This window comes from Tursiops truncatus, chromosome 2, assembly GCF_011762595.2.
Source record: "Tursiops truncatus isolate mTurTru1 chromosome 2, mTurTru1.mat.Y, whole genome shotgun sequence".
In the NCBI taxonomy this organism is placed as follows: domain Eukaryota; kingdom Metazoa; phylum Chordata; class Mammalia; order Artiodactyla; family Delphinidae; genus Tursiops; species Tursiops truncatus.
The window spans coordinates 14643661-14670683 of NC_047035.1; the positions used below are offsets into that span (position 1 = coordinate 14643661).

Genomic DNA, 27023 nt, shown 5'->3' on the forward strand with positions numbered 1-27023 from the left:
GCTGCACGGCTGCTTGGTGGGGTGCTAGAGAGGGAGCAACCTGGGTGGCACCGGAATCACCTGCGGCACTTACACACCACCGCCGCTTCTCGGCCCCTTCCTGGAGACTCTCATTCAGTGGGTTTGAGGTGGGCTGGGGAAAACTGAAATTCTCATAAGCTTCATAGGTATTTCTGACTTACAGCCAGATTTGGGAATCCCTGAACTAGATCCCCTTTTGGGTTCTTTCCAGTGCTGAGATTTCGTCAAGGACATATTCTCATGAATGGGTAAGTTAGGTGAGAAGAGAGGTTTTTTTTTTTTTTTCTTCCTGTTTTATCTCTAATAGGACTTTGAGAGATAGCGTTTTTTTTTTTTGTTTGTTTTGTTTTTGTTTTTATTCCAATCATGGAAAATTTCAAGCATATACGGTGGAGAGAATCAGTCACTGTATGGTAGTGACTGCATACAGTAGTACAGTGACTCTGTATAACCACCATCACTGCCCACACCAGATTTAGTAGTTAACAAGGGCTTGCCTCTCTTCCTTTGTTCATTTTTTCTTTTTTTTTTGGCTGTTGCTTAAGTATTTTGAAGCAAATCCTAGCCCTCATGTCATTTTATCCCAACATATTTTAGTGTGCGTAAGAACGGTTTCCATAACCACAATGCCAGTGTTACCTCTGATAAAGTGAACAGTTCTTTGGTATCACCTAAAGGCAGATCTGTGTTCAGATATCCTGGATGGCTTACAAAATGTTTGTTTGAATAAGGATCCAAACATTGTTTACACATTGCATTTGGCTTTGTTTCTTCAGCCTGTTTCCGTCCACGGCAGACCCCTGCCCCTTCCTTGTCCAATAGACCCCTCCACGTAATACGTCTGCTTCATTGGGGTTTCGTGAAGCTTGTTCCTCTGTCCCCTCGTGCATATATTCTGTGAAATGGAAGTAAGTGCTAAAAGGCTAGATCCCATTCCGGCTGTTTTCCCTCAGGAATACTTTATAGACGAGTCTCGTGCCTCCTCACATCAGGAAGGCTGGTTGACCCACTCCTGGGGACGCTGCGCTCGTGTTGTGGGTTCACGTAGAGTCGGCTGCTTCCTCCTCTGCAAAGTCCCCGTAAGCCTTTCATCTTACGGTTTCATCTGTGGATGCCCTTTGCCCACATCAATCAAGATTGAGGTCCAAAGTCTGGGATTAAGTTTTGTTATTTCCTAAATACAGTTCTCAGTTGGAACCGTAAGATTAGCATGTACTAACCTCTCCGAGTATTTGTAAATGAGAAGTAAAGTGTACTTTTTATTTTTTTATAAACTGGATTATAATGGCTCAGGGGTGTGTGTTTGCTGTTTCTCTGCTTTTTCTCTACTTCCCCGCTTGACACTTTAACAAAACACATTGTTGTCATAACAGGGTTTATAAAGGAAACAGTGTACAGAAATATGTTTATTATATCCAGGGCTGAGTGCTTTAAGTACAGTTTTAGCTTGTAAATATAAGCAGCTTGTCTTGGTTGAAAGAGGCCTGGATTGGAAGCCAAGATACCTGGTTCTAGTTCTGATGCCGGAGGTACATGGCTGTCTTGGGCCTCAGTTTTCTCAGCTATAGAAGCAAGAGTTTATTGTTACCCGAAGCTTCTTGATTTGGGCTCTGTGAATGTGAGAGACTTTGCAAACAGCCTGAAATTATTGACAACATGTCACGTGACTATGCATTTTCCCAGAGGATCTCAAGATTTTGTTTGCTCAGTTTTTAGGTTCTTAATGGGACCTCTGACCCTGGAAAGGTGCAGACCCACTGGTGTATTATAATAACAATAGTGGACTTACTGTGGAACACTTTCTTTGTGCTTTCCCAATATATCATTTCTTTCTCACTACAACCCTGTGAGGTAGGCCCTAGTTTCATTCTTAAAATAGATGATGAGTTAAGCTCAGAGTGGTTAAGCAACTTGCTGGAGGTCACGCAGCTCGTAAGTAGCACAATAGGAATTCACCTGAATTCCCTGCAAACCTAAAGGGCATGTGCTGAAGTTAACTCTGGTGCCTGAGCACACGTTCTCAGTGTAGACGCTGCTGTAGATGATCTCTATGTGCTTCCCCAAAGTAGCCTATGATCGTGAGTTATAGGGGAATTAAAATAACCCAGATAAACTCAGAATTTACTCTGCAGGTACAGGATAGAGAAGGGTAAATATAGAGAATATTTTTGTGCTGTCAGGACGGGGCCAAGCTCTGTCCTTGTCAAGCAGCTGGAAGGGTGTCGGCGTTTGCACGAAGCCTATCATGGCCCTCCAGCTCCCTGTTTCCAGGCTCTTCCCAGGCCCCCTGCCTCCCAGGTCCCCTCCACTGAGGTCTGGCCCAAGTTCAAAGCCCCTTCTCCCTGCCTAGACACTGTTTATACAAGTTCTCCCTCTAATTCCCAGCCCCCTTGGTGTTCGCTTTTCCATCCTGGTGGATGAAATTCTTTTTCAAAGGCAGTTTTGAAAATGGAGCACCTCTTATATGGCAACACCCCCATATCACAGTTGCTCTCATTCCCTCCTCTTGGGGGTGCGACCACAGCATTTCCCTTTCCCGTGAAATGGCCCCCATTCCTGTGATGGTCATTTTAGGAAGAAGAAAGCCTGTAGCTACTACTGTTATTATGTTTTGGAGGGTGGGGATAAATGATGCTCTTTGAAAAACTGTGCAGTTCTGTCCTGATGAGTAAATTACAAAAAATCAGGGTAATGTTCGATGGTAGGACATGCAAAAATGAGATGAAGTGTATAAGATTCTTCCGTGGCCTCTGGGGCAAGTGACGGTCCCGTCTATCCCTGCGCTGGCGCTGCCCTGGACAGCAGTAGGAACACAGCCTCTTTCTCACCAGCGCCCACTCCCTGGCAGGCTGCTTTCCATTGTCTATGCTATAGGCTGTGTAGCCTTGGAAGGCTGAGACATTACCAGCCTTTCAGGCCGTCTCTGGGGGCCCTGAAATAAACATACCCCCATGTCACAGGACCTGGAATAGGAAGCACTTCATACCAGCATCCTCAGTGAGGCCAAAAAATCTATGTACTGCCTTCGGCCACGCTGCCCCGCCGATCTTGCCCATTTGTTCCAGGTACTGCTCTGTCTTGATTCTTCCAGGCATAGATGCTTTGGCTGGGGGGACATTTCTGTTGTCTTGCTCTTGCCAGCTGTTCATTGCTCATTCATTCATTCGACAAACTTTTTAAAGCACCTGTTGTGCTCAGTACGTACTATACTTAACTATACGAAGTGCTAAAAGGGTGCAAGATTGAATGTATGTGGCCATGGCCTAGAAAGACTTCGTGGTCCAGTGAGCCCCACCTGCAGAAATTCCTTCTGGCTAACGGAATTCACCAGCAGAAGCCCTTCTTTCAGCTCTCTCTCCCCCTTTTACTTATCTGTTTCTGGTTTCTCACATCATTGCTTTTCTGGCCCTTCCATTTCAAGGATACCCTGCTTTTCTAGTCCTCACAGTGACTCCCCTGCTGTTGACCTTGATGAGGGTCTATACACGTGTTCTGGAAAGCTTGGTTCTTGGGGATCACAGGGCCCCATTAATGTATCTGTCCAGTATCATTTTGCAAAGTAGGGCTTGGTAGTCCCTAGGTAGGTCTATGAGATGCTTCTTCATTGACGTACTGGCTGGATATGCAACCAGCAAGAAATTATTCTCAGAACCTCCCCTGTTGAGCTGAAGAGGCTCTAGGATTTCCCTTTGAAATCACTTTAGCTGCAGGATAATTCTCTGTGCTAAATAATATAGGAAGTTGGCACACCGATCTCCTATTTGAAAGTCATGTGTTCCGCTTCTTTCACAAATAGCGATGGGTTGTTGGGACTAATCGGTATCCTCTCATGGAGCCCTTGGCCATCTTAATGCTCTTAAGCTTTAGCAATATGATGGCAGATTGTAGATTTTTTAGAAAATTCTGTCTCCTTCCCAGTGGACATTTTTGCACTTGAAACAGATGATGATATATTTAAAAGCTAATGTAATGTTCGTTTCGATGATACTGTGTTTATTAGCCTGGTCTTTTGTTTGCAGATTTGGGATTCGTGGACCCCTTAAAGTGTTTAATTCTTGTTCTCCACCCTTGTCGCTTTTAACTTTTTTGCGGCTTCTCTCAATGAATACATCCAGCCAGCCCTGTAAGAATTTATCTTGGCTACATTTGCTTCAACACTGGCTTAAAGTTTTCAGACAGTAGGAATTGCATCCCGCCGCTCCTGTGGAATGCCTCCCTGTTAGTAGGACACCAGTATCTCATTGCCTATAATTTCAGGGGCTTCAAGCACCTTCTGCTTATTAGTTACTTTATTCAATAGAATTGTTTGGTGATATCAAAGGTTAAAATTGAAAACGAGATTTGGTTCTTGGCTTTTAGGAGTTTACATTCCAGTGAAATAGGAGACATTATAAAAATATAAATAAAGAAGAGTAAACCGTCACAGGTATGAGAAGTGTACCAGATCAGTAAGTGATTGGTGTCATTGAGGTCAGTCAAGGAGGCTTCCCCTCCCCAACGAGGGGCACTTGGAGCTGACATAAAAGACAGTAACGGACAAGTTTTGAATATTCCTTAGGGGGGGCGGGGCGGGGGGCACTTGAATAAATTGCTAACAAAGCATGAATGAACATGAGACCTCCAAGAATAGAGTAGTTAGGATGAGGTTTGACTGTTTCTATTATAAATAGAAACTCCAAATAACAGTGAATTAAGCTAGAAGTGCATTGCTTTGTCACATAAAGTAAGTCTTGAAGTATTGGACAGAGATCAACATTCCGTTTATCTTTCTGCTCTACTGTGCTTAATACACTGCTGGTTTCCATTCTCAAAGTCTTCTTATGGTCCAAGATGGCATCTGCTAGCTTGTTCTCATTTTAGGAAGCAGAAAGGGGTATGCAGGGAAGGACAAAAAGGGGTTCCATTGAGTTACCAATTTTAAGGAACTTTTCCAGAAACAGGCCCCACCCCCCACCCCGCACTTTGCTTTCATCTTATTGGCTAGCACCTGGCCACATGACCCCTCTTGGCAGCAAAGAAGTCTGGGGAATGTAGTCTTTTAGCTGAGCCCATTGCAATCGCAAATAAAATGCTGGTTCTCTTACTAAGCAAGCCTGAGATTTTCTGTCACAGAAGTCTAGGCGGTCTAGGAGATGCATGTTGCTGGACCCAAGGGATGTGTTGGAACAGTATCAGAGAAAAGGAAAGAGAGAAATGGGTGGTCGGAGAGGTTATGTAAATGAGTATGAAGAATTGGTGGGGAGCTAGGATGCTAAAGGGGGAAATTTAAATTGCTCTTGTAACTTAAAGCAGAGATGATGACCCGTTTTTCAAATATTCCAGTTAATCAGCATTTTGCTTCCAGATATTCTGGTTAAATTGCATTTAATATCTTCAAAAGCAATAGCTTGATAGAGGTGAAGATGTAGTCTGTGGCAGGTGTGATAAGAAGAAAAGCAAGGGAAATATATGGTTGAAGATAGGGAGGAACGTAAAGTAGTTCTTTTAATAATAACTTGATGGTTTGCTGTGCGAGGTTACTGACAGTTCCAAGAAGAGAATGAAGCCTTTGATTTACGTGTGTGTGTCTGTGTCTGTGTGTGTGCACGCGTGCTGTTTGAGTACCTTTGCTTGTGAACACAGCAGGAGACCAGTAAATACTGGCAGAGGGACTGTGCTGCTGCTCAGGGGAACAGGCTCTCCAATTACCCTTCCTTTTCCTCCTTTTGTCCACACAGGGTTTGTGCGGGGTCCCCTCTGGGCCCAGTGAGGTCAAGGTCAGTGTTGCCTTCCACTTATTGGAGCTCTGTGAAGGGCCTCATAGAAAGCGATGACTGTCATCCTTGAGGGACAGGACCCATAAATGATTTAACTGATGTCATTAGATAGAAAACAGTCAGCTAGCAGAACACTTGTACATACGTACTTTGTTTTTAGAAGAAAAGGCCAAGTCAGGTGAGCGCTGACTCCAATCATGGCTGTCGTGGAAGGAGAAGAAAATCCAGTCTCGTGGCACCAGAGGACAGGCAGTGTGGCACAGAGCTGGGGTGCTGAGTCACGCTAAGTACTCCCGGAATACTTCACGGAATGCTGAGTTCCTTCTAGAATCTTCCCTAGATGCAGTCATGTAAAGTGAGAACCTGCATTCGCAGCCACAGTTCTGAGACCCTACGGAAGCCTTACTTTGCAAAGTAAAAAATAGACTCCTCACAAAAAGATGTAGAAGTACTTCTCCTTCATCGTAGAAGTATTTTCAGCGGTGGTTCATCTGTGCCATGTGTTTGTGGAGGGCCAGGCACTGTTCTGGGTGCTGGGGACACAGTGGTGACCTGTGATGGTCCCTCACATTTCTCCTGGACCATCCATGGGGTGGGGACAGGGAGGGTGACAGGGAGGCACGTGTTAAACAGTAGATCCATACATGGACACATAGGTACTGTATCAGATGATGATACATGCAGTGAAGACAGTAAAATGGGATAATGTACCAGAGAGGGGTGGGGAGGAGAGAGGCAGGCTTCCTGGAGGAGCTGACTGGGCCACGCCTTGAATGGCAAGAGGGATGCAGCCGAGCAAAAACTTGGGACAGCGAGAACAGCATGTGCAAAGGCCCTGAGGTGGCAGTGGCTTGAAATGTACAAGCACCAGAAAGAAGGCCTGTAGGAAGTACGTCCGTGAGGGGAGAATGAGGTGTTTAAAGGGACTGGAGGGGGAACATCTGTTTGGGGCTTGTTCCTGTGGTACAGGTTAGAGATGATGGAAATGATTCTGGCTTAGACCAGGATTGGGATTTGCAGATGAAGGTGTATGTGCAAACGTGGGTTGGGAAGTGAGATGGGGGTTAGAGCAAAAAATACTATTTTGGCCATGTTAAATTTGAGATGACTTTTGAACATCTAGGTGGGGCTATCAAGTTGGAAGTTTGGTATGTGAGTTTCAAGCTCACTAGAGAAGTCGGAGTAGAGTTATGAATCTGGGACGCATTAGCGTTTATTTGGTGGAAACTAAAGAGGATTTCTGGATTACCTCTCCATCAGAGAGGAGCTGAAATCAAACCTCTATTTTAGTTCTGTAGGAAATTATATTTCCATTAGTGTTTGACAAGAAAATTCATTTTGGGGTATATTCAACATGGCGAATAAAAACAAAAGCGGTTTATATTTAGAGGGAGAAACTCCGAATTATTTCAAAAATAACTTATTTGTAGTTATGGTAGTTACTGCCTGTAGTTTTGTAGGCAGAAGAGAACAACTTTTGCTCCTTGTAACGAGGGTATAACTTCTAAACGTGTTCAGGGCCAGTGGCATCTCTGATATGATGAGAAAAATGCACTCCGCTAAACATCCCATTTAGTAGAGCCCCCTAACCCATGGCTTTGGCGAGTTCCCTGCCATCTGGTCTCTGGCTGGAGAGAGGAATTTTTCTTGTATATGTGTCTCCATAGCAACGAGTTTGCATTTGATATGGTAAGTAAGCAGTTGCCTTAGCAACGGAGTTGCTGATGTGGTGGCTCCCCTGCTTTCCGGGAATGGATAAGCTGACCAAACTAGTTTCGATGTATCGTGTAGGGCGCTGTATTTGTAGGACTGCACACGCTGGCCCTGCTAGTGTAAAATCAGTCCTGCTTTAAAAGAGATCGCTGCCCCTCCCGCTTCCAGGAGGAAGGGCTTACCCAGGTAATAAATCAGGCAAAAGTAGTTGCTGTCAGTTGAAATAGATTCTAAGAGGGATCTCCTGGTGGAATTTATTTAGTTTCATTTAAGGAGAATGTCCTCGTCAGGGTGCATTTGGTTGCAAGGCAAACAGAGTCCCTCAAGTTGCCTTAAGTAGAAGAGTAGTCCTCCCAAGGACGTAATAGTCCCATGGACCAGTGGTGACAAGCGGTAAAGCACATCTGGGGTCCATGGCGATTGGAACTGCTCCCTCTGTCCCTCTGTGGCCACACGGATGCTCATCCTGCCATTCTCTGGGGATCCGTTCCAGTCTCCTCTTAGTAGCCTGGCTTCCCCCGTGTGGCTCTTGATTTCCGCTTCCTCACACCACTGGCTTGATGAGGTGGCGTGTTGACACCAACCCTTGCGATGTGATGGCCCAGTGCCCGTCGTCGCTGTGCAGTGTCCTTGTCATCGTTTCAGAGTCACAGACTTGTCCTCCCTGAATCAGATGTTCAGCCCTGGTCACAACATGGGCAGGGTCCCCTGGATCAAGGCAGCTGCTGGGACCATCGCTTCATCTGGGGTGGGGACTGGGCTTGGGCTTGAAACATGCCTGCAACAAAAACTTGTCTGGAAAGCCTTTGGTCTTTGGAAACATTTTAATAATGCAAAGAAAAATAATAAATAACTCTGAAGTATTTTGTGATTTCCACTTCCCTTTGTGTCCCCTCAGCATCTCTCCAACAGATAATGGAGAATTTCACACCGAGAATTCGGGGACTGTCTTGTGCCTCCCTTCATTAATGGTCTCTGTGATGACTTCATCTTTCTTGCGTTTCATTTCCGTAGATTTGGGGCTGGTGGTTCTCAAACTAGCAAAGTTTTTCTTTGGTGGCTACTTTTTCCTGCCAGCTGCCCTCAAATTGCCTGTAATCACAGGGTTGATTGATTACCAAAAATGATGAACTCTAGCCCCCTGTTCCAGACAGGAGTAAATGTCATCTATCCAACACAAGTTGTCCTGATTTTCAAGAACAAGAGATTGGGTAATGGTTCTTGCTAATAATAATAACCATTGTCTACCAGCCCCTGTCATCACATTGAGATGTTCAAAATGGGGGAAAAAATATAATTACTTCATGCCGGGGACTGGAGATACAAAGAGATTATGAAACTCTGGTGGAGTAGACTGGGCAAAGATAAAAAGAGACCAGGAAAGTATCATTTGCTAATTGCCAAGGGATTGATTGTCCAATGGCCAGAATTACATGGTTTGGGAATCCAAAGGAGAAAATGATCCCTGAGGGTTAGCAGAGCCATGGGAGAAATCCCAGAGAGGAGATGGAATTTCATTAGCTGGGTGGCCAGGACTGGGGCTGGTAACAGGGAGATAGGAGGTCACTGGAGTCATTAGGGTTAGGTTGGACATGGGGGTGGGAATGCATTTGGGGAAGACTGGATCTGAAACCGGGAACTGACATTTTCACAGATCTGTTTGGGGGCTGTTTGTAATTGTGTGAGGCATTTGCATCCATGATCTTGTAGCTTTCCAACAACTGTAAAAGTAGATACTATGTTCTATTTATAAGTGGGGAAACTGAGGCTCAAAGAAATTCATTGACTTGCCAGCGAAGTGACCCAGCCAGGTGTTGAACCAAGATCTGGGGCTTTTGCTTTTGCCTGAAGCAGAGGACTCCTGTGGGATAGAGAGGGAAATAGATTTGGAAAGGTCAGTTGAGCTGGACTTTGGGGGTCTTGAGTGCCACGCCAAGGAGTCTGGACTTTGCTCCTAAAGCGGGGGAGAGCCCTTAGACATTTCTGAGCAAACCCAGGGCATATACAAAGATGCAAAGCTGGAGGCAAGTGATTCTTGCTTATGTCTTCAAGGTTTTGGCAGCAGCCCTGTCCTCTGCTGCAGAACTTCCTGCTGCCCAGAGATTTATGGAGAAAAAGACCATGGCCAGCTCTGACTGATTTTCAGTAGATTTAACTAACTTGGGCCAGATTTATAAACAACAAACACTCTGCAACTTATTGTTCATTTTAAGTGTTTTGCTCTTATTTTTATTTAATGAATTCTGTTTTCACTGATCCTTGCTTTTATTTGTTGGTGCCACCAGTTCCTAGGAATGACCTGACCATTCTGGAATTCCTAGAGTTTATAGAGGAATGAAACGAGCGACCCGCCCGCTCGGCACTGCCCTGTGGATTTAATCATTTTTTGGTGTCCGGGTGGATCTTTCCCTCTTCTGGTTTCAGGCAGTAACATCTTTTCCCCTTTGGCATTGTAGGTAAACACAGTAATATTAACCCTTTAGTTCTATGGGAAACAGGGTCCAATAGGTGATTTCTTTCATTCCTTTGTTCATTCAACTACCTTGAGCCCTTGGAGTGTGGAGGGCATTGCGCTAGATGCTGTGGGGGACCCAGAGGTATAAGACGGGGTCCTTGCGGACACTCTGGGGTCATCCCTGATGCTTCCCTCTTTTTCAACTCCGTACCCAGTCAGTTACAAACGTCTCCTGATTCTGCCTCCTTCAAGTCTCTCTGGCCGTCCCTTCCTCTCTAACCCTACAACTGCTGATCTTCGTTGTTTGCTGGGTGGTACTTTACTGTGTCCCCTCAAGTCCGTCGAAACGGGGCTGCCAGAGGGCTTATTTAATTCACAGCCCTATAGTGGCTCCTGTTACCTGGAGTGGTTGATCTCAGAGTGTGGCTCTGACCACCAACCTAGAATGATCTAGAGTGTTTATTAGAAATGCAGATTCCTGAGCCTTAGCCCAGACTTCTGGTGGTGCCGCCTGGGCATCTGCATTTAAGCACACTCCCCAAATGCTTCTTTTTTACACTGAAATTTTCAGAAGCAGCGCTTAGAGGACCAAGATCAAACTCTTCAGCTGGGCTTATAAAGTCTGCCTTCCTTATACTTTGTATTCTGGAAGATGTTAATACTGTAGTATAATGGACTTCAGTGTACCATGTAACCGTCATGGGAGTCCACAAACCGTATGTGTCATTAACATGTGACCTATCTTGTTTCATCCGACCTCCCCCTGACCCTTCTCACGCCCCCCCACCCCCCCATTATTTAAAGCAAATCCCAGGCAGTGTATTGTTGTATCTACAGATATTTCAGAATGTATCTCTAATACGTAAGAACTCTCAAACACACACAGACACCCGCCCCGTACCACGAAACCATTATCACTCCTAAACCAAATTAACCATGATTCTTTACTATGTCTAAAATCCAGTCTGTTTTAGAATTTATCTGATCGCCTGTTTAAAAAAAAAAAAATTAGCAGTGGTTTTTTCAAATTAGAGTCCAAAGAAGGTCCACATGTGACATTTGGTTGACGTACAGGGTTTCCCCCCACTGTCTGAAAATAGAGCATTCCTATGAAACCTTTCGTAGGACGCATCTTGCTAACGGATGCACAAAGTAAATTAGGGTAAAGCACAGACACAGACACAGTTCAGAGCTCTAGCGGTTTGATGCTGAGATGCTGAGTGTGGTTCCTGGGGAAGGAGCTTGGTGGGCCCCCCCCCCCTTGCTGCTGGGGTATTTGCTGCAAAAAAATGAACGCTCTTTTCGCTTTTTGCCTTTTCTTGTAAAAGCAAAGAGCTTTGGATTTCTTTCTGTTAGTGAAACAAGTACTAAAATAGGTCTTTTGTAAAAGGGAAGTGGCATAAAGCAAACTTTGGAAAAGCAGGGGATACCTGTATCTCTCCAAATCTCTTCAATCTCTTTTTAATCTATGCTCCTTCCTCTTCCTTTTTTCCCCTCATCATTTAAAGGAAGCTGTCTTCCCGTTTCATCCTCCTCTTCTGTCATTATTCTGATACTCCAGTCCTTCTGCTGAATCTCTGGGCTCTGTTCCTGCAGAAGGCCCTGTGCTCTAATGCCGACTTCGAGACTTTGACTTGCGTACACTGTTCCCTCTGCCTGGATTGTTCCTCCTCTTTTCTCTTCTGGACGCTGCATTCTCACCTTGGAAGACCCAGTGACCTGCACCCCTCTAAACCTTCTCCAAGCCATCCCTGCCCATTTTAGTTTTTGTTCCCCACTTTGCCCATTATTTTTCAGCACTTATTTTGCAGTGTAATCATCCCCTTAGTATCTGTCCCTGTGGTGTTCTCGCTTCACTCCTTTCCCCACACTGAGGCTGAGGGCAGGGATCACATGGAATCTACTTTTGCACCCGCTGGAATAAGGGAGTGCCTGGTATATGGTGGGTAATCCTTTTTTTTTTTTTTTTTTTCATTTCAAAATATTTTGTCTAGTTCTTCTCTCTTTTATTTTTTTTTTTTGCGGTACGCGGGCCTCTCACTGTTGGGGCCTCTCCTGTTGTGGAGCATAGGCTCCGGACGCGCAGGTTCAGCAGCCATGGCTCACGGGCCCAGCCGCTGCGCGGCATGTGGGATCCTCCAGGACCGGGGCACGAACCCGTGTCCCCTGCATCGGCAGGCGGACTCTCAACCACTGCGCCACCAGGGAAGCCCCGATGGTAGGTATTCTTGAAATACCTTATAAGAGAATGGACGAGCCATAAGCCACCAATTCAAGTGTTTTAAGATAAATTGAGGTTTAGGTTTTTTGAACACTCGAATATTTACTGTTAATAAGGTTTGTATACCCTGTATGAGTAGCTTTCTTTAATTAGGAAGAACACTGCTTCCAATTATTTTTTTCAGTCCACTGTAAGACTGTGGGCTTGCCCAGATAACGGCCTCTGTCTACCTTCAGTGGCCAAGAGCCGCCACCCTTTTGTCAAGAATTAACAAAAGGGAAAGAGTCTTAGCACCGAATGTGCTGACCAAGGAGTGTTTGACAGTTGGTAGCTAAAGAGGGGGTTCAGGCGATACGGGAGAATTGACCCCTGCCCTGGGAAATCGCTGAATTGTGGATGACACCCAAGAGTCTGTCACTTTTGTTAAAGCACAGCAGATTTTCTTTGTTCTTTCCGTTCCCTAAATTCTTTGATAGGGATCTCTTTACTGGGATTCTAGAAGATGGTGGGGGTTTGTAGAAGAATCTGAGGTCCAAACAGTGCAAGTGACTTGCTAGAAACTCATGTATCTGGGCGCAGAGTCCAGGTCGGCTGCTCTTTCCTCTGCACCATCTCCTTGCTTCACTCCTTCCTCAAGACTCTGATTAATTGGAAATGGACACAAACTTGTGCCATTTACATGGGATTTATTTTCCTTCATGTGTCTTATTTTGAGTTACTGAATGTAGTAAATTTTTTTTATAAAAAAAATCATTTGTTTGTGACCTTTGAAAATATGCTCAAGCCTGTCACATTTTTGTTTCATGAATTACTCAAAATGTCCTTGAATTTTAGTCTTTGGATAAGTCTTACAGGCACTATTTTGAGTTACCTGCTCATTAGTATTATAGCCATCGATGAAATCCACCCAGATCTTTCCTGGTGAGCATAGGACCTGTTTGTTGATACGTATGTTATGCGTAGAGAATGCAGAATGCCCAGAAGCAGGGACAAATGGAATCAGAGGAGAGTTGGAGGATCCACTTAAGTATTTGTCTTGATTAGCTCTACAATTATTATCTCTGGTCCTTTAACGTATTTGAAAAGTTTTTCCTTCTTCCTTAGAGATCAGTTTATATTGAGGGAGTTGTTTCTCTGAAATAGTATTAATACATTACCACCCCTGTATTGGTGCCTGAAACTTTCTGATAACTCATTCATTCATTCAGCAAGTGGGCATTTCGTGCTTACAAACAGGCTTTGCGCTAGGCATCAGGAAAACAAGGATGATTCCAGTCTTGTGGGGGAGATGAGCATATAAAAAAATTCATGCCCAACTTGGTGTGTGACCTCCATACAAGGTGCTGTGGGAGAGCAGAGGGGTGCCTGCGGCTTGGCTTTTATATGTGTTGATGAACGGGTAACTGTTGAACAGAGAGGGTTAGTAGAAAGCTTGCATGGTGCACAGAGCACTGAGCTAGATGTTTAGGGTCTCTGGGTTCTAGAGCTAACTGGGTCAGCTGACCAGCTCTGTGACCTAGGCGTGTGCCTGCATCTCTCTGAACCTGAGATTTCTCCATGCGATTCAGTAATCCTTCTCTTGTGGTCCCACTGTGTTTATTCAGTGTGTTGTCATTCATCTGTAAGCCGAGGTGGCCTAGATCCGTGGTTCCCAAACCACTTGCGCTGGGGGACTGTTTATCCTCCCTCCTCCATGCTTTTGTTACACATGCAGGATGTGACCCCCAGTCACAGGTTCTGATCTGTGTCAGATCACCAGTGTCAACTCGGTGTGCCTAGAAAGAACACTTCTGCCCAAAGCACAGGAGCCGGATGTGGCAGCTTACACAGCAGTGCTGTGCATAAATGTGATTTCCAAAGGGCTTGAGGAAGTGTTGGGAAGAAGCCCTGCCCTCACGGTGCTAGCTCTCTGGAAGACCCTTCCCATGTGGGAACAGCAGACCTGGGATGTGTGTAATCTGCAAGCCCTTTCTCGTGCCGAAATCAAAACTGTATTGGGGGGCTTCCCTGGTGGCGCAGTGGTTGAGAGTCCGCCTGCCGATGCAGGGGACACGGGTTCGTGCCCCGGTCCGGGAAGATCCCACATGCCGCGGAGCGGCTGGGCCCGTGAGCCATGGCCGCTGAGCCTGCACGTCCGGAGCCTGTGCTCCGCAGCGGGAGAGGCCACAACAGTGAGAGGCCCGCGTATCGGGGGGGAAAAAAAAATCATTTCATAAACTCCCAGTGATGTCGGAGGCGGTGACAGGCACTTGTGCTCATCCCCATCTTTTCTCCCCAACTTCCTGCTCTGGACAAGCCACACCTCTGGGCTCTCGCTTCACTTTTGCCCCTCTGTCACCCTCACTGCGTCTGTCCTGCCTCCCTCTGGACAAGCCTGCTGCCTGTGCAGGCGTAATTTATGGCCAGATGGTTATTTTCTTAGCAGCGGTTGAGTTTTCTGAAATGTACTCCCAGTTGGTCTTTTTTTTTTTTTTGCCCCGTGCAGAGTGTTTGGTGTACACAGTCTGAGCCATCTGTTTGCCCCGGTGCTGAGGTATGGGGTCTGGTGAGGAGCCCTGCTTGTGGCTGTCGCCTGGCCATGGCTGATCAACGGCCATTCGGAGACGGCCGTGAAGGTTTTCAGATCATCCATTCAGAAATGGCAGCTTATTCACACGGTGTCATTTTTGGACGTCTCATGGTGGCCTTCATTTGCCTGTCTAAGCAAGCATTATGCGTTGAATTGTGTCCCCCTCGAAAGACGTGTTGAATCCCTAACCCTCAGTACCTGTGAGTGTGACCTTATTTGGAAATAGGGTCTTTGCAGATGGAATCAAGTTAAGACGAGGACAGACAGGATTAGGGTGGGCCTTAATCCCGTATAACTGGTGTCCGTATGAGAAGAGGAGAGATACACACACAGGGAAGGATGCCGGGTGAAGACAGAGGCAGAGGTTGGAGTGATGTGTCTACAAGTCAGGAAACTCAAGGATTGCCGGCAACACCAGGAGTTAGGAGAGAGGCATGGACCACATCTTCTTTCAGAACTTCCAGAAAGAACCAACCCTGCTGATGCCTGGATTTTGGACTTCAAGCCAGAACTACAAGAGAATAAATTTCTGTTATTTTTAAGGGACTCAGTTCGTGGCACCTTTTTGCAGCAGCCATGGGAAACTAACACAGCAGCAAAAAGAAATAGCAGTGAGTTTCTGCTTACACTAATGATGTTAAGCGTAAACCCTAGCCAAACATAATTAAGAATCATACAGCGGGACTGTGTCCTTTCACAGAGGAGGGAACTGAGGTTGGAGAGGTGCTTGCAGACCCACAGCGGGGACTGGTGGTGGATTCCGACCCGGACCCCACATCTCCAGAGCTTAGAGCTTCTCCCACTCCTAACACTGCCTATTTGAGGACATTCGAAAGCTGACCTCATTCACATTACAGAAAAAGAAGCCAAGTTAGGAGACAAACCGTTTGTTTTCCTCTTCGGGTTTGGATGGTGAATGAGGAGACCACGGGTCTTGACGACCAAGTGGGGGGAATTTACAGGGTTCCGGGCATATTTGCTCCACAGACTGCCAGAGGACAGCCTGGGACACAAACTGCTGGGATTCGTTCTTCTGGGACCGTTGCTTGTTGGTCGTGCACTTGAACTTTCTCTTCTTTATCAGTAATGGATTGTAATGAGTGCCCATGTGCTTCTCTTTTGTTTTTCCTCCTTTCTGTCACCTCCCCTCTTTTCTCTGAATGGAAGCATTTTCTGAAAGGCTTTTCTCGGTGTTTCTAGTAGGTGGAGGTGGTATGGGGTGATGGAGCAGGAAGTGGGCTTAACTTTTTAACTTTACACGTGAAAACCTTAAAGATGTCAGCCTGTTTTCAACTCATGTCACTCATCTCATCCTCTTCAGGAGGTACCTTGTTAGAGCAGAGACTTTGCAGGCTCATCTCTGCCTACTTTGAGGTGTTTGTGGGCCTGGCTCAGTCCTCCCCCAAGCCCTCCTGTGCTCCCCGCCCCGTCCTGGGCCGTCTCCTGCACCGGGCGTCTGTCTCCGGGGCCCACTCACGTGCCCCTGTGCCCATGGCAGGGTCTTAGATGCATTGAACCCACAGGATGGTCCTTGCTGCCTGGCAATCGTCTTGAATTGGTTTAACTAGGTGCCGTACCTGCCTGACATTTCTTAGGATCTGTCTAAACCTTGAAGTCGGAAGGAGCGACTCTTGTTTGGAGTACCGTGTTGGTCAGCAGAAAAATCCTTTTGACTGAGACATGAAATCACGAGACTCAGTTTGCACAACCCCAAATGGTCACGTCAGATGGGTTCTTGGTACGGAGGGCCTGGCTGCATCCCCTTAGAATTATTAATGTATTGGCTACTTTGTTCCCGATGACTCAGTGTGTGCATGACCTCAGTTCTACTAAGCATCCGAAGGCACTTTTGTCGAGTGTCTTCAGTTTGCACAGTGCAACAACATTTTGTTTCTGAGCAACAGTTGTGCCCTTGAACCCAGGCTGCTTTGCCAGAAGGAGGACTCGCTGGCCGTCCTCGAGAGCTGAGGTCGGTCTGGGACTGGCCATGGGCAGTCGGGCTGCTCCTTGGGTTCAAGGTGATTCTCTTTCCTAAAGTTTTCGCTGGCCTTAACTGGTCCCAGGAGACCAGACATAAGTAAGTAAACAGAGTTCCCTGTACAGATGCCAGTCCTCTTCATCTCTGGCTTGTGTGGGCTGGACCCACTCTTAAGCTTAACGTCTGGAAAGAGAACTTTCTGGAGATACCACCTCCTAAGTGCTAAGGGCAGGAGCTCTTGAGAAGATCTGGACTCCTGAGAGGGTCTCCCCTCCCATATGTGAGGACGGAAGTAACAGCCCCTCTCATGGCATCACCAGGGAACAGCAAGGACTTCAGAAGGGTTGCCTGAGATTTGGGTCATACGTGTGGATTCAGTTACTTTGGTGCATCCTTGTGCTGTTTTTATTTTCTTCAATACCTTGTATTTTATTCCTACTAGGCTTCCCCCCGCCCCCGAATAAAAGCACATTCAATAAGAAGAATTCTCTAGTATCTAATACAGAATGATACTGCTTGTCAGTTGGAAGAAAAAGCAAATTGTCTGCTCTGTGGGTTGGGAGTTCCTCTTTTTTTAAAAAAAAAAAAAGCAGCTTAGAGAAAATCCCTGAACATAGTCTCCTGATTGAAAAATATATTAGTGGATTTCAGGGCTTTATCATTTTCTTAAAGTAACAGTTTTCCTTACTTTTCAAACATATACCATATATATATATATATGTGTAGTGCTATTGAAACATATGGCTGAAAACATTCCCAGTGCAGAATTTTTATGGTTTACAAAACAGAAAAAAAAAGCCATAATTTTATAAAATTGGGTGGTTGGAAAGACCCTTCTTATTCCTTATCCATCCCTCTTTGGTGGTGGGCCAAAGGGCAGTGTCCTCTCTGTGGCCATGACCAGCTGGATCATTTCTGTGCTACCTCCATGGTGGGCTTACTAATATCATGCATCGACACCTCCAGACCGCCCTTTGTGCACCGAATTTGGCTTCCTGTACATCGTCAACAAGCAAATGCCTCTAGCCATCCTACCACCCCCGCCAGCCAACACATGGTCAGTTTCAACAGCTTTCCATCCTTTTCTTCACAACAGTTTTTTTATGCAATCATTTGGATTGCTTGTGTACTTTGCCAGTGTATAAAAATTAAAAATTAAAAAATTTAATAATAAGAGTTATGAAGAGCGTAATTCTCCTAAACACACCCATTGAGAAGGAGCTGGAAATCCTTGGGCGTGAATCTTGGGTCTTGATTGGGGAACTGTGGGAGTCCTCGGCTGGGAAGGGAAAGGAGAAAATTACAGTGTGTGTGAAATGCTGCGAGTCTGAAAGGTTGGGCGTATTTAGGGACTTCATAATTGTTCTTTTCTTGGTTTTGTTTTAAGCACTCTGAGAAGGAACACGCTTTTATGCTGGTGAGGTGGGCGTGGTAACAGAGAAGTGTTGACTTTCCTGTGTTTTACTTTCGAACCCATTTCGGGAAAGCATCCCAGATGGGACGAAAAGGATTGCCCTGAAAACCCAAACAGAGCTCCTGTAAGCTGTCCCTCGAGCTGCAACTGCCCACTGGAGCCTCGCAGGATGAATTCCTTTCTTTTTTTTTTTGCGGTTCGCGGGCCTCTCACCGCTGTGGCCTCTCCCGTTGCGGAGCACAGGCTCCGGACGCGCAGCCTCAGCGGCCATGGCTCACGGGCCCAGCCGCTCCGCGGCATGTGCGAGCCTCCCGAACCGGGACATGAACCCGTGTCCCCTGCATCGGCAGGCGGACTCTCAACCACTGCGCCACCAGGGAAGCCCAAGTGTTTCCTTTCTTAATGGCAAGACATATTACGGTGTTTCCCGAGTCGTCCTAGTTCCTTCCCCAGTGCTTCAGATGCGCAGTTTCCCAGGACTTTCTCCTTCTGAATCACCTGACTTTGGATCCTCCGATTTCTCCGGGATCCCTTTGTGGATGCCACCTGGCATCACAGAGCAATCCGGGACCGGTACTCTGTTAGCACTGGTGAGCCGGCCACCGGCAGAGCTGTGTTCCCTGATGTCTGGGATCCGTTCTGTCTCACCATGTCTTCCCCCATCAAAGGCTTTGCTGTCAGCCTCTTGGGCATCTCATTTTTAAATTTTTGTGCTCTTCCCCCAACCTGACACCTTCTTAACTATCAGGTTCTAGCTTTCATGACACCTCTTCCTAGAGGTCCTGCTTAAGCCCTCCCACTGGGCTCCATGAGGACTTTTCCTCTAGGGAGCACTTTGCCGCAGGTGTATTTAAACTCTTACATGTTACTTGTTCACCATCTCTCTCCTTCTCCAAGTGGAGCACCAGCGCCTTACACAGGGGACTCCAGAAGTTCTGCTGAACGAGTAACTGGCACCCCCATTCTCCTGGTCCCCTTGGTGCTAGGCCCACTGTTGTCTTTGATTCCTCCTCTCCTTGGGCCTCTGGAGGACACCTTGCTTGTGGCCCCACCCCCTTTATCCCTGAGTGGCAGGTACAGCCTTTCCCATCTCCCAGCTCTGTCCCCTGTAGTTTGAATACTGTCACCACTGTGTCCTCTGCTCAGGTGTCTTCGTTGGTTGCTGCCACCCATGGAAGTGAGTTCTCATCTCCTCCCTGACTTTATAGCCCCTTCTGAGTCTTCACCCATTTAGCTGTCTTCATCTTGTTGCTTCTCTGCTTCTCTGTCCCCGGTGGGGACAGGTGGGCCCCCTGCCTGCTCTACAGAGCGCACCGTGCATGGTCCACTACTTGTGTTGTCTTTCCCTGGACTTCCTTTTCTTTCTCCCTTCTGTACAGCCCAGCCAAGCTCTTTCCTAAGAACTCAGTTTAAAGCCTATGTCCTTAATGGGATCTACCCCTGATCTTATTACACTCTCTGGCCCTTGGCACTTAAAGTCTGTGCGGCTTATAATAAACTTTATAACAAAGTTTGCTATCTAATGAAATAAGGAGCAGTGCAGATGATTTTTTAGGAGCTTGGAATCAGAGAGACCTGGGTATGAATCTTTGTTTTGCCATCTGCCAGATGTGTGTCCTTCAGCAAGTTAATTACTGTTAATGAGTTTCGTGTCCTCATCTGTGATGAGGAGAAGAATAATGCCTTTCTTACATGGTTGCTTAAAGAACAAGTGATATAATGACGGTACAACTCCTGGAATGTACTAGGTACTCAATAAATATTATACTGATGGTCATTTCTCCTATGCTGGTGCTGTGGACTGAATTGTATCCTCCCTAAATTCATATCCCCAATGTGACTCTGGAGCTTTTAGGAGGTAATTAAGGTTAAATGAGGTCATAAGGCTGCAGTCCTCATCTGATAGGATTGGTGGCTTTATAAGAAGAGGAAGAGAGAGCAAGCGCTCTCTCCATGCTCACACACCAGGGAAAGGCCATGTGAAGACACAGTGCATAGTGGCCGTCTGTTAAGCCAGGAAGAGAGTCCTTACCAGGAACTGAATCAGGCAGCACCTTGATCTTGGACTTAGAGCCTGCAGAACTGTGAGAAATAAATTCCTGTTGTTTAAGCCTTCCAGGCAGTGGTATTTTGTGAAGGCAGCCCCAAGCAGACTAATACAGTTGACTTTCTCTCTAATTAGATAACGATTTGTCTAGTTGATGTTAATTGAGCACTTATTATGTGTCAGACACTTTCTCATTTAACCTTCCATGTCTAATCTCTCTCAATTCTCATAACCACCTCAGGAGATTGGTTATGTAACTTGCTGAGGTTCCTATAGCCCAGCAGTGCCAGGTTTAGAACAGCAACTTCACGTTGTAGCCTTTGTGCAGTGGCACCTCCCGGAGTTGTGCAGTGTGTGCCAGTGACCCCACATGACCCTGATGGGAGGCCATGGGTCTCTGAGTCCAGATGATGAGTTCCTTGGTGTCAGGGGCGATGCCTTATGTTTCCTCTCCAGTGGCACTTAGCAAGTGCTATGTGCACAGGAAGCAATTAAAAAATAATTTTCGGTTGGCTAATTTTCTCCAGACTGTTAGATCGCCTACATCTGGGCAAAGAGTGGAATTTTCCACCCTCCCCCATTCTCCAGTGTGCATCTCCTGAGCTGTTGGCTGTCAGTGAGGGCATTTGGTGTTCAGGTGCAGAGCTGAAGAAAGTAAAGGAGGATCACGTCTTCAATAGATGGATGGATATTAAACCTTTGTCTCAACCTTCAGTTTTTTATTCTCTCAGTGAGTGGGAAGTGAGTGAGTGTGAGGATGGCCCTCATGGAGGTGTCTTTACACGTTGGTAATATAAGTAGTTCTTGTCTTGTTCTTTTTCTCCTTTGCTTTCTTCTACCTCTCTTGTGTGAGTTAAATTTAAGAGACCAGAGAGAACATTAAATAACTCTTTTTTTTTTCCTTTCCCCTGCCTCAGCCTTTGTGATTCAAAGAGAAATTTGCTTCACTCTCCTCAGGACCCAGATGGCTTTGTTCGTAATTAATTAGCCCCTTTCCTCTCAGAACTCGATGGGTTTGGGCCTCTGAAAAAAGTTAGCCGTGTGGAATCTAACTTAGGTTCGAGGTGATGAGGTTCTTCTAGCTTTTAGATTTCCAGGGTCATGTTCATAGACAATGGCATATGTACCTTATCAGCACGATTATTATTTATACCCCACTTCCTTGTAATAAAGATTACTGTAAGACATAGAAGACGTGTTACAATAAGGCTGTGAAAGTGAAAATCAAAAATAGACAAACCCTGTAGAGAGAGGGGGGAAAAGCACATATTCCAAATCCTTAAGCTGATATATTTATTTCAGTTGAGTACCCTGACAGCCAAGGCAAAAATGGAAACTCAGCAGGTTATGTAATTCTGCTTCGCTGGTAAGATGACAATTCAGGAGAGAGTCATAATCCTCCGGTGCCAGTTTGTAGAAAGAATACATTGTGGGGCTCTTTCTCCAAGGAATATAAAACCACATAATTTACAACACGTTAGCAACCCTAGCTATAGTTCAAGAAATGATCGAGATTTTTGCTCATGCTGTTATGGCCTTATCCTTATCTGCCCCTGGATAACTCCTGTTTGGCCTTTAGTCTTTGACAGGGGTCACCTCCTCCAAGAAGTCTTCCATGATGCTCTCTGCCTAGGCCAGGCTGACTCCCTCTCCTCAGTGGAACCATAATACTGTGGGCATATCTTTATCTCTGCCCCTCCATGTTGCATTATGTTGTCTCTTATAACTAGCCCAGGTGTTCCTAGGACTCATTCCTAGTACTGTGGTAGGTGTGTGGCCAGTGCTGAAGGAAAGAAGTTTACTGGTCTAGGTTAGAAAGTTTTCTAAGTGGACAAAACCAATTTCTGGCAGTGAAAACCATTGGCTGATTTTTAGTGTCTGCCTGTAGTAGGTAGTTTGTCTGTGACACAGGAAAGTTGTCCGTCTCATTGAAGCTGTTGGAAGTGGTGGTTGTCAGGTGACCTGGGTTCTAGTCCTGATGCTTCTACCAAGTGGAGGTGCAACTTGTACATTTCACAGGCTTGGCTTCTGCACCTGCAAAGTGAGCATGTTGCATCAGGCCAGGGAGCGCAGAGGTGTGGAGTCCATCTCCAGCCCCGCGTTCCATGCCCAGGGTGGGCAGCCCTCATCGGCCGCAGCTCTCACCTGTGTGCAGATGCAGGCTCAGGCTCCGTCTCTGAGAGTCGCTCCTGGAAGCCACCGCCAGTCCACTGGGGTTGGTATCAGAGAAGAAATGTATTTAACATCCATGGTTATATTTGAAGTTCTTTTTTGCCCTCATGATTCTAGAAAATTCCTTGATTTTCCTCGATCATCACTGTAATGGGTTGGAGTATCCCCCCACAAATTCAGGTCCACCTGGAAGCTCAGAATGTGATCTCATTTGGAAATAAGTCTTTTGCAGGTGTAAGTAGTTAAGATGCGGTCGTACTGGATTTGAGTGGACCCTAAATCCAGTGACTCGTGTCCCTGTAAGAAGAGAGGACACGGACACACGGGGAAGAGTGCTGAGTGATAAGGAAGGTAAAGATTGGAGGGATGCGGCTACAAGCCAAGGAATGCTGAGGATGGCTGGGAGCCACCAGGCCTGGGAGGAGGCCAGGAAGGATGTTATTCCCTGGAGTCTTCAGGGGAGTGTGGTTCTGTCAGCTTCTTGGATTCAGACTTCGGGCCTGTGACTTAATATTTCTTTTGTTTTAATTCACCAAGTTTGTGGTAACTTATTATGACATCTCTAGGAGACCAGCACACTCACACTTGTCTCATCAAGGAGGAGACGGTGGATTTGGGGGGCCGTGGGGAAGCTGATGGGTCCTGGCTGGGCCATAGCAGACTCCAGGCACCCAAGGGTCATCTGGAGAGGATGGCCGGTAGACAGCCAATGTGTGGGCAGTGGGTGGGCCAGGTGAAGCTCTGGAGAGAGTTGAGAGGGTCAAGCCAAGGGCATGGGGCCAGCTTTACCTTCATTTAAGCAAAATGAAGTGAGCTTGCTGGTACTTTTATTTAAAAACCATCCATTGTGTTTGCTCTCTCTAATGCTATGCCATCCTCATGTCTGTCTAGAGAAGGCTGACCTGTTGGAAGATGTCTTCTTGCCAGGTGGTGTGTGTGATGGAAAGAACCAGACCTTTCTCTGACTGTTCCTAAAAATTTAGACATTGATAAAAAGCCCCTTTTCCCAATTAATAGATGAAAACATACAAATTAATTTATATTTTTGTGGGACATATGTTTAGTTCAGGCTCCCTGAGGTCTTATTCAAATTATCGAAAACCTGGCCTCTGCAGTGTAATTCACAGATGGTACTGGCTCCAGCCAAAAACGAAAAAGCAACCATGTGCAAAACACAAAACGACTCAAGCATTCTGAGCACTTGGGTTTTAGGGGAACAGTGTTGCACTGGGCCTGCCTCCCACCCCCCCAGCTCGGGACCCAGCAGGACACCCTCCCATTAGATGGGGGTGCATTTCATTGTCTTTTACCTGTCTTGTTCGGTGTGACCTGTAAGCTCTTGTCCACGTTTACCTTGCCTCAGATGCTACCCTTTCTTTATCAAATGTTCTGTTATTTAATGATCTCAGCAGGCCACGAAGTGGGGAATTGTTGTCCCATTTTATAGATGAGGAAACCGAGGCTCCAAAGAACAACGAGGTAGCCTGTTACGGGTCACACAGCGGGTAAGCAGCAGAGCAGAATCTGAGGTGGGGTCTGTCTGACTCTGACACCCATGTCCTCCCAACCCGCCTCACAGGGCATCTGTGGGAGGGGTAGGAATGTAGCTTGAGCAAACTTGGAATGGACACAGATGAGTTTGGAGAGGGAGCTGGTGGAAAAGGGGGATGAGGGAACAGGGAAGGGGATGGCACAGGAGAAGGTCAGGAAGCTAGGAAGGTGCAGGCTGTGAGGCCTGGAAGGTGGGATGTTTTCTGTCTACACTGGGAGCTGTCAAAGGCTTGGCCATGGGGAATAGTGGTGATTGGAGCAGTTACACATGGCAGGAGGGAGCAGAGTGGTGGATTAGGGGCCAGGGGTTTGGCTGGGGCAGTGAGCAGTTGACTAGGTTGGTAGCTGTAGGAAAGGGGTAGGTGATGCCAGACCTAACTCTCCTGGAGGTAGAGTGTGAGGCTGTGCTGACAGCTGGGGGCAGCGGGGTGGGCAGACATGGAAGCGGAGTGAGAGTCGAGGCTTACAGCTGCTTAGAGGAGAGGGTGGTGACATCGGGCACCGTGACAGGCATCAAGGAGGAGATGGTGGATTTTGGGGGGCCGTTAGGAAGCTGATGGGTCGTGGTCTGGCCATGGCAGACTCTGGGCACCCAAGGGTCATCTGGAGTGGGTGGCCGGTAGACAGCCAATGTGTGGGCAGTGGGCGGGCCAGGTGAAGCTTTGGAGAGAGTTGAGAGGGTCAAGCCAAGGGCCTGGGGCCAGCTTTACCTTCATTTAGGCAAACGTCGCGAAGCCCCTCCCGGACTGTGTGTGCTGGGGCCGCGTAGACTTGGCAGCATGCTTTCCAGGGCTGGGGTGTCGGGGCGTGCAGGATTAGTTGGGCTGTTATGGTCATGCCACCAGATGTTGTGGGAAGGCTTTATAAAATTAAGAGCAAACCTATAATCCGTGTGGTTTTGTAGGTTGAGGCCTTGGTCCGAGGCATAATCCTCTTAGTCGCTTCAGGAATACTGGGAGTAAATAGTCTACAGTGGAGGATTATTATTGGTATTTATCAGTAATATTTGCAGATGACAGTTCAGTTAATTACCTTGCTGGTGTCTTTGTGATGATTTTCTGAGAACAGGGCTTTTCCCCTGCCGTTGCTGAGCTTGATTTCAGAGTTACATGCAGAGCTTTAGGCATCTCAGGGCTGGTTTTGCCTCTGGTCCACATAGCTGAGCATCTTCACAAGTGATTCTGAAGGTGATTCCCAGGACTGCTCGTGGTCTGTGGGGCCTGTGAGGTCATGGCCATGGCGCTGAGTGAGAAGCAGCCCTGCCTGTGGTTAGCGCTGTTAAGGGACGTGGTTCGAGGGGCCCGCGCTCTGGGCACATCAGGAAAGGCAGGGGCAAGGACTGGGGGTGCAGCGCTGTCAGTGCAGAGCTCATTCTGAGATGTTCTTCTTGGGAAAGCTGACTGCGTTTTGGTGTTAACGTGGAAAAGAAGGTGAAGCTTGACTGAAGTCCTTCGGTGTCCCAGGTAAACAGGACCTTAACAGGAATGAGGCTGGGAAGAGAGGGCCTCAGCCACCCGCAGTGGGGAGGTCAGTGATGTGGGAGAAGGCGCTGTCCTGCGTTCTGGGTTCAGGGAGTCCTCTTCCTGCCGGAACTTAGGAACTTAGTAGTTTATTATGCTCTGGAGCAACAGCTCTTAATGGAGGTGGTTCTGTCCCCTCAGGGGCCGCTTGGCAATATCTGGAGACTGGTTGTCACAACTTGGGGGAGGAGTCCTGCTGACACCTAGTGGGTAGAGACCAGAGATGTTGCTGAACTTCCTGTAACACACAGGACGGCCCCACAACAAAGAATTACCCTGCCCCTAATGCCAGTAGGGCTGAGGTTGAGAAGCCATGGGCTACGGTTCCAGCAAAATCTTCCTATCCTCACCGCTGTCTGCGGGGGAGGACTCAGGGCTCTCACCACAGCCAAGGAGGGTCCCAGAGTGAAGGTCTGGTTGAGAGAAGACTGCGTGGCTGCAACCAGGAGACTGGGGCCAGGCCGCCAGCGGTGTGTTTTGCCCATCAGAGTTTGGGTCCCTTAAATGGCAAATGAGGAGGGCCAACCAGATCTCTGAGACTCTTTCCAGCTCTCACATCCCGAGATTCTAGAACTGACCCTCTATCCTCATAACCTGAGCAGGATTTGAATAATTTGTGGAAAAAAATTTGATGAGACACTATTTTCTTACGTCTTTCTTACCAGTTTTTACTTGCTTTTTTGTTTGTTTCTGAAAAGGTAAAAACTGTGTAATAAAAAGTACATATTTTAAATGTTTCCTCTTTTTAATAAAGAAGGACTGTGCTGATAAACATGAGAATGTTTGTTTTATTTCAAGGAGAAATGATTTTAATATATTTGAAACACTTCTGCTCAGTGATGAAAATTCCACATCTGATCACTTACAGCAGATAGGTATGTGCGTTTTAAGCGTCTCTCCTGGGATACAACCCGGCTGTGGGGACCTCCCCAGACATGTCTGGCTCTGAGAGGAGTCCAGTGAGTGTGCAAGAACTTGTGATTCCAGGGTGTCTGGGTGTTCCCCAGCTGATGCAGCAGACACGAAGTCATCCTGGATAGCCGTCTCAACTCCCACCCCCCTACACACACACAGACACGCGCGCGCGCGCAGTATCCTGGGAGCTCTTGATTTTCTATATCAGTGAATGGCTAATGTGCACACGGTGGCAAGAACTGTTCCTCCATTTGAATTAGAGGCATAGGCTTCCTCCTTCTCCTGGAAATCTTTCCTATTAGTTTGCCAGATGTGCCACAATAAGTACCACGGACTGGGGGGCTTGAACAACAGAAATGTATTTCCTCACAACTCTGGAGACTAGAAGTCTGAAGTCAAGGTGTCGGCAGGGTTGGTTTCCTCTGAGGCCTCTCTTCTTGGCTTGTAGATGGCCGCCTTCTCCCTGGGTCTTCACATGGTCATCCTTCTGTGCGTGTCTGTGTCCAAATTTCCTCCTCTTATAAGGATACCAATCGTACGTTGGATTAGCGCCCACCCTGATGACCCCATTTTAGCTTAACTGCCTCTTGAAAGACCCTGTCTCCAAATTCAGTCACATTCTGAGATACTAGGGGTTTGGACATCAACATGTGAATTTGTGGGGTTAGGGTCACAATTCAGCGCCGCTCGC

The 27023-nt window shown here is 46.8% G+C and overlaps 1 protein-coding gene and 1 long non-coding RNA gene across 14 annotated transcripts in view; both read left to right on the plus strand.

Moving 5' to 3' along the window:
* LOC141277935 (uncharacterized) overlaps positions 1–26189 on the plus strand; it is a 29092-nt gene extending 2903 nt beyond the window's left edge. Inside the window, exon 2 of the long non-coding RNA XR_012329877.1 lies at positions 185–26189. This is a non-coding gene — a long non-coding RNA (uncharacterized lncRNA). The remainder of the gene's footprint in view (positions 1–184) is intronic.
* FOXN3 (forkhead box N3) overlaps positions 1–27023 on the plus strand; it is a 405842-nt gene that overhangs the window by 172605 nt on the left and 206214 nt on the right. The gene's annotated exons all lie outside the window — the stretch shown is intronic.